Consider the following 12,263-nt stretch of genomic DNA (forward strand, 5'->3'; position numbering starts at 1 on the left):
TATGTGTCCGCCTGGCCTTCAGCTACCACCTCCCTAATAAGCATAAGGGCTTCCTTAAAGGGAGGACATCATGGTATGGGACGACCCACCCAGGATTGGCTGAGGTGTAAGTGATGCCAACATAGGCAGGGTGTATTGTCACCCCACAGACCTGTCATGGCAGCCCTATAAAGGGTTGAGGGCTATCCGGTGGATGGCACACTCAGTGTTTCGTCCCACTACTAGCCAGGTATGTGGTGTACCTGTTTTAGGGAACACAGAGGTACAGCACCTAAAGCACATCATATACACCCCCCAGCCCAATGCAGGTGAGGTGGGCACATGCACTTTCCCTCTGCTGTACTGTGGGAAGATGTCCAGTTTCCTAAGTTTAAGCAGAGAGAGTTGGCAAAGACTAGGAGGGAAAAGCAAAACGTTTCAGGGAAATTTCCCCTAAGGAGGCCATGTCCAACAACCATACAAATCATCTCCATCCCACCTTTGGATCAGGAGAGAGTGGAATCACAAAGGGCAACAGTAGTACCAGGACCCATTCGAAAACCTCAGCCAGATGCAATGAAAATGGTAAGAAAATATTAAGAAAGGAAACCCCTTTTAAGGGCTTACTTGAAGTCAATGCAGCAGACACCCATTAAAGGTTGTTTCACTCATATCTTCCTCAGATGTTTCTTGAAAACATCACAGGCCCTCGTACCACTGGCATTAAGTACAATATGGGCTGGCTGCTCTGCCTTCTTCAAACAGTAGCATAACGGCAACAGCGCAGAAAAGTTGTGTTGCCAATAACATAGCGGGCTATGTTCTGAGGATGAGTGGACCCGAACAGCTTCTGAGTCTGGATCCAATAATGCCTACAAACAAGCGGGCTATGCACTGCTACTCACCACTAAAATAAATTGAATAGGACTAGCTACCTACCCAAGGTGGGTCCATTAGGATTCACTCAAAGCCGCAAGGCTCAGAGTGCCTCGAAGCGATCTGAAACACCATGCATGCACCTCAGTCACTGTATGCCCAAAAACCTATTGGGGGATTACAAAAGGCCCATTCATAAAAATTTGTTACACTCCCTTCTCAATAATTATTTACTAGAGAGAGAGCTTTATTCATGGTGCTGGACCAACACAACATTTGGACGCCCACTCCAGGGCCTCTTGGAGATGAAACAACTGCTGCACCACTTAATGGTACCCTACGGTATACAAATCAGGAACCATAAGATCACCCTCAAAAGGATGCATTAGTCTTCTGACCCAAAGACAAGGGCTCCTTGGCTGAAAGATCATTTTACAGAAAATATAGAAATATATCTAATTACAAAAGTAATAAATAGGGATCGCTCGCCTGTCAATGACTTTCAGTTTTATCACCAGGTGGGCCTCAGTAACCACCCATTCTACTGATCTCCATAAATAGGCAGCAGAGGTGGAACAAGAAGCACCCATCACCCCTACTTTTCTCTGCGTGGGCTACTTTACAGAGAAGCTCGGCTGCCCACCATAGGAAGCTGGGGGTAGAAAGTCCCTAGATTTTGATTGAGGCCAAGACACACAGCGCCCCCATGCACTGCCAACCACAACAAGAAAACAAAACGGAACTATCAGGGGTGTTGCCAAGCAGGCCTGTGTACAAGAAGAAAAACGAGAAAAAAGAAAGATACGCTGTTAAATTCATCCCAACGCCAGAACCTGCACTGCTCACAAAATTCACAGAAATTAACTGCTGAACGAGTCCCAAGCAGGAATCCACAAAAGGTTATGAATTAACTTGCATTTCTAACATAACGTGACGTGAATACAGAGCCCCCACGTTGCCCACATGAATTTAGATCTTGCTCCCTCCCCACAACTGTTTTTAGCTTTAATTAGTCAAGTATAACGAAGTACCAAAGAAATTTCCATTGTGTGAGAATTGGAAACAAAAAATGAATGGAACATCCGCGCATCACAGTTGCCTTTTATTTTCATGACAACTCATGTTGTGGAAATAAAAGAAGGACAACGGTGCTAAATGTAGCTTCTTTGGCTCGGACTTGCAATCCTCCTGATAAAGCTGGCCCTGGCATCACACGTACTCTGGGAGGCTGGAAGGTGACTCAGTGAGCGGTGGCATGCTGATTGTATTACTGTGGACCGATCTTGAAACACTGCTGCAAAATCAGCCCCTAGTAACAAAATCAGCCCCTTGTAACAAAATCAGTCCAGAGTAACAAAACCAGTCCCCACTCTTCCAGCCTAACATGGAATCAACTTTGTGCCTACTGCCAGCTCAGTGATGGGGGCACCCTGAGCTCTAGGGGGCATCCTTCGGCAATGTGCATGGTTGGCAGACACCTGGCCTGAGAGCTTCTGACTGGGTCCGGGGCCCCTCTCCATAAACTTTACATGGGGGGGGGGGGCCTCAAGTTTCATTACTCCACTGTCTTCAAGGGATGTCTTTGAATAGGGAACTGAACACCCGAGCTGGTGTCTCACATGTCATTTCTGGATAGTGTGACCAGGCGTCCCCGTTTTGCCAGGACAGTCCCTGTTTTTCACCAGATGTCCTGGCAAATTTCAAGAAATGTAGCTCATGTCCCAGTTTTTAAAGAGGATCAACTGAAAACAGTGGGAGGGGTCTTTTATGTTTTACAAAGCAGGGATAGTTAGCAGTTGTTTCAAGAAAGCAGTTTAATTAACAGGCAAGCCACTGGGTATAAAAATTGCATTTTATGTTTGTTCTTACTGCCTGCTCTGTAATTGTCTGCTGAGGAGCGCTGTCATTCTGTGCGCTAGCTTGAAGTAAAGTTGTAGTCCTTTTTCTATTTTTGTGAAATGTCCCGGTTTTTGGCTTTAAAATTCTGGTCACCCTATTTCTGGAGGGTGGAGGGTGAGAAGGGCTCGAAAGAGTTCACTGGTACAGTGGGCATGGACCCCACATTTTGGGCCTCATTACGATGCCGGTCAGACCGACTGTCCGACTGCTATCCTTGTGAGCCCTTTCTGACTGCTGGGGTCAGGAAGTCCCCCCCCCCCCCCACCCCCCGCAGTATTACGATTCAGCCGCTGCTACAGCAGAAGTTGCATCTACGATGGAGCACATATACGCTGTCACTGTAAATGTATACAAAACTTGCAGAAAGCATGTGAAATGTACACACATGCATGACATATGTGGGGATATGCCTTGTGCACCATGTACCGCATTGCTGGAGTGTGGCGGAATGTGCACAGTCCAGTTAAAGGGGATGCACACCGCAGAAGGACTTACCTGGATTCCGGTGCCCACAGGATAGTAGTCATCGGGGTCCAGCTGCCCAGGTGTAGGGAAGACCAGGAGGAAGGGATCTATGTTAGAGACTGCTGGAGAGAAGTGGATTGGGTTGAGCATGCCCCCCAAATCTTTTGTTTCCGAGGGCTCGAGGCAGCCGGTCAGAGAACCCTGTACTGCCCTATGGCTGCTGTTTGTCTTCGACCACCATCTCAGTGGTTGGAAGGAGGTTGTCAGAGTAGGCGGTCTTTCAGCTGTTGGTCGGAGTACAGAATGCGTGCATCGTAATCCGGCGGTCAGATCGACCACTTCCAAAAAGACCTTCAGTGGTCTGACTGTGTCCGACAGGACCGCAATAGCGGGTCCAACCGGCATTGTAATAAGGCCTAATGTTTTGAAGCGAGTGGCTCTGCACGGCTCTCACTGTTCTGGAGCACTTCACAGGAGCACCAGTTACAACACACAAGGACACATTCATTTTTTGTTGACACAGGAATATTTAGTGACTTGCTCAGAATCACAGGAGGATGAGCCAACGCCAAGACTCAAACCTGGCTTCCCGCGCCAGAGTCAGTAGCTCTGGTCATTACGCCACACCCTCTCCCCATAAAAAAAGGTGTAATTTGCCACCTGTGGTTTTTGTGCACCTTCAAAAGTAGCAGCACACTCATACAATATACGGTTGCCCCCCTCCTCATGTGGTATCTTACCTGGATTACACCAAAAGGATATGCTCGCTAGCTTGCTTAATCTCAGAAAGGAACACATGCAGAGAGTTTCACAAAGTCCTCCAATAACAGCTGTGACTCGGGAGGTGTCATTCCACATGTGGCCAGTCAGGAAATATCTGCTACAAGCTGCCCAAAAGAAATAACCCTTTCAGCTGCCCCCTCACTAGAAGGTATTGTTCTAAAAAAGTCCTCAAGAAAGGCTTCTCTTCTTGATGTCCTTCAGGGGTAACCTTTTCTATAAACTATCTACACTAAAGTGTGCCACTACAAGCTGTGCCGCAGGTTAGAAACCTCGCTCAAGGTAGAAGAACCGTTTTGCAAGCTCTCGTCTAAAAGGGACCACTATGAAGCCACCCTGGTGATGGGCATCCTCTGCTATTGATTTCTCAGGAAAAACCCTTCTGGAAGCTCTCAGCTAAAAAGTGCACCTCTGAAGTTGTCTTCGAGATAGGCTTCATATGCCACAAGCTATCCCTCATGAAGACTCCTTCTGCAAGCTCTAGTCTGAAAGGATCCACTCTCAAGCTGTCCTTAAGATAGGTCTCATATACAAGTCAACCCTCAGGAAGAACAGCTCTGCAATCTCTTGTTTAGTAGAAAACCATCTACAGATGTACTTGAGCTAGGCCTTGACTTGTAGTAGTCTTGGGAAAAAAGGAGTTGATGTTTTCCTATGTATGAGATGTTCATCTATGATGTAATGTATGTTAGTGGTACTTTCAGTATAGCATGCACTATAGTTGGCGTCCAAGGTCTTCAAAGTCTTCCTTTATGTTATTCTATGCTTGAAATGTTCAACTCAGATACAAGGGAGCATATGTATCTCTGTAATGATCAAAAAACTGGTCACAATATTGCAAACCAACCTATGTACTAATAGGTCATTTTGAAAAATTCGGTATCACAGTGGGTTGGAATCGGATAAGTATTAGGTAGATTTCAAAAATGTGTTTTTTTAAGTTACTCTGAGAGTTAGCATTGTTCTCCTGGACTACAGCCCCTCTCCCCCACAAAAATGAAGGTGTCCAAAGAGAATCCCTTCTCTTTTGTGAACATGTTACTACCCCAACTTAGAAGTTGGTAACTTTAATGGTTTGCAACTGGAAATCCTGTCATAAGCCATTGAAACGTTTGGTTCTGAATCAATAATTGGAAAGGACAGCTAAAGCATGCCTCTTCCAAACATTGAATAGTATCCAGTCACCAAACCCATTGTAGTAGTCTATAAAACTTTATCAACTTCTAAAATGGGAGTGATACATGGAACAAACCCCTAGTTTACAGCCACAATTCCAGAATTGGGATCTCAAAGAAAATGTGTGGATTACTGACATATTATCGAATACAAAAATACAGAATTACCAATATATTGATAAAAAATATAGAATGCAAAAATATCGAATTCCTATCTACAAACAGGTAAGTACAAAAAAATCGAATCAAAATATTGTTTAAAAAAATATAGTTAGTCAAAATATGAATTTTATTTTAATGTCTTCAAAGTAATTTAAAACTAATGAAATAATAAATATAATTAACTAAAACATACTTAAAAATACTTAAATAACCTTAGAATTATTAAATAATTAATTTAAGTTATAAAAAACATACATTTTTATTTTTTAAACATATATATATATATATATATATATATATATCAACGTATTGTTAATATAAAATATACAATATTTTTACCGTAGGATAGCGGGAGGGTAACATTTACTATTACCACTCCAGTGAGTGCAACAGTAGGGAAAACGTTGGATAGCGTAGGGGTAAAAATTACTATTCCCACTCCAGTGAGTGCAACAGTAGGGAAAGCGTTGGATAGCGTAGGAGTAAAAATTACTACTACCACTCCAGTGAGTGCAACAGTAGGGAAAGCGTTGGATAGTGGGAGGGTAAAAATTACTATTCCCACTCAAGTGAGTGCAACAGTAGGGAAAGCGTTGGACAGCAGGAGGGTAAAAATTACTATTCCCACTCCTGTGAGTGCAACAGTAGGGAAAGCGTTGGATAGCGGGAGGTAAAAATTACTATTCCCACTCCAGAGAGTGCAACAGTAGGGAAAGCGTTGGATAGCGTAGGGATAAAAATTACTATTCCCACTCCAGAGAGTGCAAGAGAAGGGAAAGCGTTGGATAGCGTAGGGATAAAAATTACTATTCCCACTCCAAAGAGTGCAACAATAGGGAAAGCGTTGGATAGCCTAGGGGTACAAATTACTACTCCCACTCTAGTGAGTTTAACAGTAGGGAAAGTAATGATTGAATATATTAATAAAAATAAATTAAATATCAATACCAATAAAAAACTTAAATAAAATTAATTACCAATTTAATATTATCTAATAATGAATCAATTAAAAATACAAATACATATTAGTTATTAAAAGTAATTACCTATTCACAATTAATTAACATCTAATTAATTTTCAATAACAAAAACTAATTAATAATAAAAATAAATACCAATTAATAATTACTTGACAGTAAATTAATTATCAATACAAAAAAAGTATTTTTAATATGTAATTATTTACAATTATATTACCTTCCACACGATTGCGCTATAAACCCACAATCCCCTACAGAAAATAAATTAATACATTTATCGTAATTATCAATTATTGAATTAATACAAATTAATTACCAATAAATAAAAATTATGACCAATTAACAATTAATTAACAATAAATTAAAAATCAATACCAATAAATAAATACAAATTATTTACTTAATTAAAATTAAATTACTTCCCTCCCTTTTCTCCTATAAACCACAACTTGCTGCAGAAAATAAATTAATAAAATTAACATATTTATCAATTAATCAATTAATACAAATTATTTACCAATTAAAAATTAATTAACAATTAATTCAAAATAAATACTAATAAATAATTTTTTTTAATTCATTACAATTAAATTACTTCCCACCCTATTCCCCTATAAACCCACAACCCGCTACAGAACTAAAACGCAAAATTAAATTAAAAATAATTAGTCATTTCTAAAAATTAATATTTAAATTAATATAATTAAATTACTTCCCACCCTATTCCCCTATAAACCCACAACCCGCTGCAGAATTAAATTACGCAAAAATTAAATAACATAAAATTCAATACTTAAAATAAATTACAATAATAATATACGCTTTTCACACATACACTAACATACAAAACACTTTACAAAATTCGATATTATTAAAAATTCGATATATTTTAATACCTATATTATATACTTCGATATTTTGACTTTTTATATTTTGAAAATCGATATTATATTACTTACCTTCAATTCGATATTTTTCACCACTATATTCTGTCCATTCAATATTTTGTCCGTTCTATATTTTGACTTTGAAATTATGGCTATTCTATATATTGAATTCGATATTATGACTAGTTACCAAATGTGTACATCTTGCCCACCTTTAGGCAATTTAGATTCAGCAAAGTCGCTGTCCAACGCCCTGACACTCTGCCAACCCAGCTAAGGGTGACTGCCAGTCCCCTAGGCATGCCAGTTGGTATCCCTTTCACAGCCCTTTTTTCCCTGGTACCAGGCTTCATGTAGGATGAAGCAGGAACATGAAATGTTCAAAAATCTAAGAATTCTGCCTGTCTTCTGCTCTTTCCTCTCCTTGTCCCCCTTTAACCCTTCAGCAAGAGTCTAAAGGCTGTCAGGGTGCTGAGGGTGAGGCATGAGCTCTACCTTATGATGTCATCAGAGGTCCCGAGTGGCATGATCTCACTGCTGCTGCACTTGGCATTTTGGTGAATCAAATTCCATGATAATATATTTTCTTAACCTTCCTGCAGCACAGTATCCTTCTCTCATTGACAGTGGTGGCCGCCACATACAAAAAGTGATGGGGGTGGAAGGTGGGCAGGGGTAGCGGGAGGGGAAGCACGGGGGGAGTTTAATAATAAATAAAGAACCGGTAGACTTACCTGAAGCTGAAGGACACCTCTTGTGTCGCGCCTCATCGCTTTCGTCTTCGTGGTCCCAGCAGACACTGGGACAGGATCACAGACTACCTTTCCAGTCCCTGTGATCCTCTCATGCTATGAGAGCAGTGCGGGAATTAGCCTGAGCGGGCTGAAAAGACGCTCCGCTGAGGATAGGACAGGGAGTCTGTGCTGTTTCTTCAACCCGGCTGTTCAATACAGCCAGGTTGGAGAAACCTAAGTGCGCATGTGCGTTTGGCCAGCCTGAGACAGCCGGCAAAACACACATGTTCACTTGGAGAGTGCACTCCACTCCACTCCTACTCCCCCCTCCCATGGCCCAGCCCCGCCACTCACTACACACGCTGGCTGAGCCAGCTACTGAAGAATAAAACGATGATAGAACATTGTTTACTTTTTTCAGCTGCTGGCTCTGAGCCTGTGGGGCGGCGCTCCTCCGCCATTGCGGAGGAGCTGCCCCTGCTCATTAACATCTTTTGAAACCCTGGCGACAATAATTGACCCTGCACATCATGGATAATACCAGGTGAATTTTGTTTTACAGGACTTTAGCATTGCCTGAGTGTTAGTCTTTTAGTTTTCTTTTAGTTCACACCATTTTTGTTTTTTTTCTGCTTATGCCTTTACTCAACATTTTCATCCAATGGAGCATAACATGTAATGGGGGAATTGTGGAATTGCATTTGTGCTGCAACAGCGACGTTCGCTTCATGCCTTTAGAAACAATATGGAAGATACACTGAGCAGGTGTCTCGCGTGACATCTGCATTCAAGGCTTTCCTGGCGTCCAGTTTCCATGCAGATGACTCCCTAAGCGTAGTTTGCATGGTACAATAATCTTCCCAAAAATCACATGCATATTTCGTGTGCCTCGTGACACTGCAGCGGAAACGGGCGCGATACAAGTGCCTTCTCAATCAATCAAAACACCCCTGTGAGCTATTTATTTCATGGACCCTTTTCCACAAATTATGAACAAAAAGCTGCAATTTCTTCCATTCCCTGCCACCCAATGCCCAGAGGGAGGAGAGGAGCAGCCCAGGGCCTCAGCGGTTACCGTGGCAACCAAGTTCGAAGCTGCTAAGCAAACAGTTGAAAAGTGCCTGATTGGCCTGTCATTTTCTCTTGTTGCTCTGTATCGTCGAATTATTGACCGGATAATAGGGCAGCACCTGCTCTCTTCCCAGCTATGTTGACTTATATTATCTTCTTTAGGCCAGAACCGCCCCTGTGATGGTTCTCAGTGTCATTCGATAAGTCATAGGGGCGTCGGAGGTTTCCTTTCTTCCCCTTTGTCCACCGTGCAAATCGCTTCATACACATTTATTGTTATGGAAGTGACAGGCCATAAATTAAGATTCTCACTACATCTCTATGCCACATACTGTGCAGGGTGAACAGTCTTAAGTGCCAGAACTTCAAAAAAGCAGTCTGTAAATGATTGCTTAGTAATAGAAAATCCAAACTAGAGGTAAGGTATTCCTAAGCAAAAAAAAAGTCCATTCAATAGAATTAACTTTATTATTTTTCAGAGTTATATCTTTTTACTCCTTCATAATGTTGACCAGTCAACACCCCAGTCACGCTATGCCAGCAGTCACCATATACACATGTCCGTTGCGTTATGACTTGATTAATGGATATTATGTTTAAAGATTGAAGTAATTTACACTTGATGAACAATTGAGCCCCGAAGAAGGCCCCTAGTTGAACGAAACACGTTGGCTGGTTGTATTGCTAAAATAAATAATGATCATTTGCGATCTGCAACCTTGAATTGTCAATATTATGAAAGAGTAAAAAGAAACATTCTGAAAAAGAAAAATGTTAATTCCATGGAATGTACTTTTGCTCAATAAAAGTTTGTTCTAATGTTCCTCCAATTTGAGGGCATTTTCTATAATTAAACATTTGTTTTATATATCTTCCTATAAGGCGTTTTTTTGACGGGCTGGATACTGCCGCGGCCTCTGCAGGTAAGAGCGGTGGGGCGAGGGGGGTGGATTTTGATAGACAACGACGAGGGAAAATGTACTATTTTATTTAATTTTTCCTTGTGGTCGTCTGTCGAACACCGCCCCTCTCCCCCAACATGGGCCCACCACTCTTACCTGCAAGGGCCCTGGTTGCCTGGGTAGCAAGGAGTATAGCAGTACTCCTAACTTGCACCAAAGTGATTGATTTACTTCAGATATCGATTAGAGCTTACAATAAAAAAGAGCCTTAGCTGTTGTCTATTGGTTGGGGTCTCTACAAGGAGTTAAGATCTTAATGCACAATTGTGCCTTAGAGCATGCAAGGTAGACCCTGTCTCTTATATGACTTCAGATCATTTCCCTGCTAAGCATTAAAAAAGCATTACAATGATGCATTTGCAACCCAATCATTGAAAGTTCAATAGGATTTTTGTGTACTGAGCACCAAATGTGTTTATGTGACACACTCATTGTTAGACCTGGCACCATGGGCGTGGGTCTCCCTTCCACTTTTTGCTGTTGCCTCGTGTTTTTGCTGGTTATAGATGCTTTGGGCACTGTGCCACTGCTATTCAGTGCCACAGAAAGGATGGAAGGCTGGGACGGTGAAAGGATGGATGAATGAAAAGATAGGTGAATCCATGAAAGGCTCAAAGGATGGAGAGGTGGGTGGGCAGAAGGTGCGAGGAACGGACGTCATCTAGAGTAAGGAGTTTTTACTCTCTTTACTCACCTGATCATATGGATCAGGTGAGTAAAGAGAGTAAGCTCCTCCCTTGCTCATATGTTCGTGAGTTTGCAATGCCAGAGAGTAGAGAAACTCTCAGGCTGAGTCAAAGACACAGAAGATTCACAAACAATAATGGAAACAGCATTTGCTGTGTGGTCCATAAAAACACAAAACCGGAAACAGCAACACCGGCCTCATATTATGGTACTGGTGGCTGGATGCTCTAAGTGCATTACCTTGATTTTACCTCTTCTCAACCCTTGTGGTGGTTCAGAGGATTTCTTCAACATATTTTTGCTGCCTATGCAATGTTACTGTTAAAGTTATTAGTTAAATGGGTGAAATCTCTGATGTCGTTTTAATGGGAATTTATGTCGAAAACTTGGCCCTCAGGAAGCCCGGAGGCATACTGCCAGAGGCAAGAGGGCTAAACTGCACAGACAGCTCATTAGAGCTAAGGTTTGCCTTTATAAATATAATTGGTGAGTTCGCATTACATGTATTCTGTACATTTCTGGAGGCAACAGCTGGAGTATCATGTTGAGTTCAGGAGTCCACATGTGCAAAAGATGCAGTTTGGCAGAAGGAGACTTGAGAGCTACTGAGATGTGTGCGCGAAAACGTATGCAAAGTGCAAATGTTGACTTTTGTATTCAATGAGAAAGTGTGAAAAAGCCAGGCACGATGCATTACCTTAATTAATGCATACAGCATTTGGTGCACGGGCAAGGTTACATGAATGGAATTGTATTGGTTATGTAGAGTCAATTCTGAGCTTAAGATGGCATGGATCGAAGAGTGTGGCTGCATGGAGGAAAGAGAGTGGACTGAGTGGGTCTGGAACTCCTGTCTCTTGGCAATTTGCTGATTCATCAATAGACGATCATAGCTAAGCATGGGCACAAAATCCGTTCCGCTCGCGGATTTTCTGCAAATTCGCAATCCGCGAACTCCCGCGAATTTGCCAAAAATCCGCGAATCCGCGAGCGGAACGGATCCGGGGGGGCAAAAGTTCAAGCTTCAAGCTTGTAACTATTTTAGAATGGCGCCGGCAAGCTGCCATCGCTATTCTAAAATAGTTACTAAGTTAGCTTCAACAGGAAGCACTAATAGAAGCAGGTGCTCGAGTTTAACTGAATTCGAGCACCTGCTTTATTTTATCTATTAGTGCTTCCTGATGAAGCTAACTTAGTAACTATTTTAGAATGGCGCTGGCAGCTTGCCGGCACCATTCTAAAATAAAACAGGAGAGGGGCAGAGAGCAGAAGGGCACAACGACGAGTGTGGCAGAGGGCAGAAGGGCACAAAAAAGAGTGGGGCAGAGGGCAGAATGGCACAAAAACGAGTGGGGCAGAGGGCAGAAGGGCACAACAACGAGCACAAAAAAACCCCGCAAACACGCAAATTGCCCCGCGAACACGCAAAAAAAAAAATCCGCAAATTCACACGAATTCGCAAATTTTGCGGATTGCGAATTCGCGAATCCGCAAATTCGCGAATTGCGAATTCGCAAAATTCGCCCTGAAAGATGGTAAGGATGGGGCAGAGTCAGGCCAATGGCAGACTTATTCCCTTCAAAAGTCTACATGACTGGTGCTGAGT

At 42.2% G+C, this 12,263-nt stretch overlaps 1 protein-coding gene across 1 annotated transcript in view; it reads left to right on the forward strand.

Moving 5' to 3' along the window:
* Window positions 1-12,263, forward strand: part of OPRL1 (opioid related nociceptin receptor 1) — a 201,900-nt gene that overhangs the window by 48,605 nt on the left and 141,032 nt on the right. The window lies entirely within an intron of this gene.

Source organism: Lissotriton vulgaris, chromosome 7, assembly GCF_964263255.1.
Source record: "Lissotriton vulgaris chromosome 7, aLisVul1.2, whole genome shotgun sequence".
NCBI classification, from domain to species: domain Eukaryota; kingdom Metazoa; phylum Chordata; class Amphibia; order Caudata; family Salamandridae; genus Lissotriton; species Lissotriton vulgaris.